Source organism: Osmerus eperlanus, chromosome 4, assembly GCF_963692335.1.
Source record: "Osmerus eperlanus chromosome 4, fOsmEpe2.1, whole genome shotgun sequence".
NCBI lineage: Eukaryota > Metazoa > Chordata > Actinopteri > Osmeriformes > Osmeridae > Osmerus > Osmerus eperlanus.
The window spans coordinates 945,435-947,934 of record NC_085021.1 but is presented as its reverse complement, the minus strand read 5'-3'; positions in this window follow the sequence as shown (position 1 = coordinate 947,934).

The following is a 2,500-nucleotide window of genomic DNA, read 5'->3' as shown; positions in this document are numbered from 1 at the left end:
GTGCGGTTATTTTCCCCGAAAAAAGTGTCCCCATTTCGGTAGGCGTGTTTGAAATGTTGTTTCGCTCGCAGCGTCGGGGAAATGCGCGTGCGGCCGCGGGTCTCGATGTGCCCGTGTTCCCCTCGGGCATACCTATCCAACGAGCCCTGGGTGAAGGTGCTACGAGGTTCCTAAGTGGGGATGCCTGTACATGAAGCCCTTGTTCCCAGCTTTGAATGCACGTTTCCAGCTTGAGAGAAACGGGGGCTTAAAATTCACAGTTATTCGCCCGAACGTGGGATTTCGCTGGGGACGGTTTCTAAATTCAAGTTGGCACGGGGGGCAGCGGTGTGCGCGGTTATCTTCCCGGAAAAAGCCGTCCCCAGCTCGGTGGGTCCGTTTAAAGTTTTGTTTGGGCTCCCGTTTCGCGGGGAAGCGCGTGCGCGTGGCGAGCCTGACCTCCCCGTGTGCCCCTCGCCCAGACCTTTCCAACGCCACCCGGGTGAAGGTGCTACGAGGTCCCGAAGTGGAGATGCCTGTCAATGAGCACCTTTTCCCAGCTTTGAATGCAGGTTTCCAGCTTCAGACAAAATGTGGCTCCAAACGTGCAGTTTTGCGCCCGAACGTGGGATTTCGCTGGGGACGGTTTCTAAATTCAAGTTGGCACGGGGGGCAGCGGTGTGTGTGGTTATTTTCCCAGGATTGATGATCCCCAATTCGGTGGGTCCGTTTAAAGTTTTGTTTGGGCTCCCGTTTCGCGGGGAAGCGCGTGCGCGTGGCGAGCCTGACCTCCCCGTGTCCCCCTCGCCCAGACCTTTCCAACGCCACCCGGGTGAAGGTGCTACGAGGTCCCGAAGTGGAGATGCCTGTCAATGAGCACCTTTTCCCAGCTTTGAATGCACGTTTCCAGCTTCAGACAAAATGTGGCTCCAAACGTGCAGTTTTGCGCCCGAACGTGGGATTTCGCTGGGGACGGTTTCTAAATTCAAGTTGGCACGGGGGGCAGCGGTGTGTGTGGTTATTTTCCCAGGATTGATGATCCCCAATTCGGTGGGTCCGTTTAAAGTTTTGTTTGGGCTCCCGTTTCGCGGGGAAGCGCGTGCGCGTGGCGAGCCTGACCTCCCCGTGTGCCCCTCGCCCAGACCTTTCCAACGCCACCCGGGTGAAGGTGCTACGAGGTCCCGAAGTGGAGATGCCTGTCAATGAGCACCTTTTCCCAGCTTTGAATGCAGGTTTCCAGCTTCAGACAAAATGTGGCTCCAAACGTGCAGTTTTGCGCCCGAACGTGGGATTTCGCTGGGGACGGTTTCTAAATTCAAGTTGGCACGGGGGGCAGCGGTGTGTGTGGTTATTTTCCCAGGATTGATGATCCCCAATTCGGTGGGTCCGTTTAAAGTTTTGTTTGGGCTCCCGTTTCGCGGGGAAGCGCGTGCGCGTGGCGAGCCTGACCTCCCCGTGTGCCCCTCGCCCAGACCTTTCCAACGCCACCCGGGTGAAGGTGCTACGAGGTCCCGAAGTGGAGATGCCTGTCAATGAGCACCTTTTCCCAGCTTTGAATGCACGTTTCCAGCTTCAGACAAAATGTGGCTCCAAACGTGCAGTTTTGCGCCCGAACGTGGGATTTCGCTGGGGACGGTTTCTAAATTCAAGTTGGCACGGGGGGCAGCGGTGTGCGCGGTTATCTTCCCGGAAAAAGCCGTCCCCAGCTCGGTGGGTCCGTTTAAAGTTTTGTTTGGGCTCCCGTTTCGCGGGGAAGCGCGTGCGCGTGGCGAGCCTGACCTCCCCGTGTGCCCCTCGCCCAGACCTTTCCAACGCCACCCGGGTGAAGGTGCTACGAGGTCCCGAAGTGGAGATGCCTGTCAATGAGCACCTTTTCCCAGCTTTGAATGCAGGTTTCCAGCTTCAGACAAAATGTGGCTCCAAACGTGCAGTTTTGCGCCCGAACGTGGGATTTCGCTGGGGACGGTTTCTAAATTCAAGTTGGCACGGGGGGCAGCGGTGTGTGTGGTTATTTTCCCAGGATTGATGATCCCCAATTCGGTGGGTCCGTTTAAAGTTTTGTTTGGGCTCCCGTTTCGCGGGGAAGCGCGTGCGCGTGGCGAGCCTGACCTCCCCGTGTCCCCCTCGCCCAGACCTTTCCAACGCCACCCGGGTGAAGGTGCTACGAGGTCCCGAAGTGGAGATGCCTGTCAATGAGCACCTTTTCCCAGCTTTGAATGCACGTTTCCAGCTTCAGACAAAATGTGGCTCCAAACGTGCAGTTTTGCGCCCGAACGTGGGATTTCGCTGGGGACGGTTTCTAAATTCAAGTTGGCACGGGGGGCAGCGGTGTGCGTGGTTATTTTCCCAGGATTGATGATCCCCAATTCGGTGGGTCCGTTTAAAGTTTTGTTTGGGCTCCCGTTTCGCGGGGAAGCGCGTGCGCGTGGCGAGCCTGACCTCCCCGTGTGCCCCTCGCCCAGACCTTTCCAACGCCACCCGGGTGAAGGTGCTACGAGGTCCCGAAGTGGAGATGCCTGTC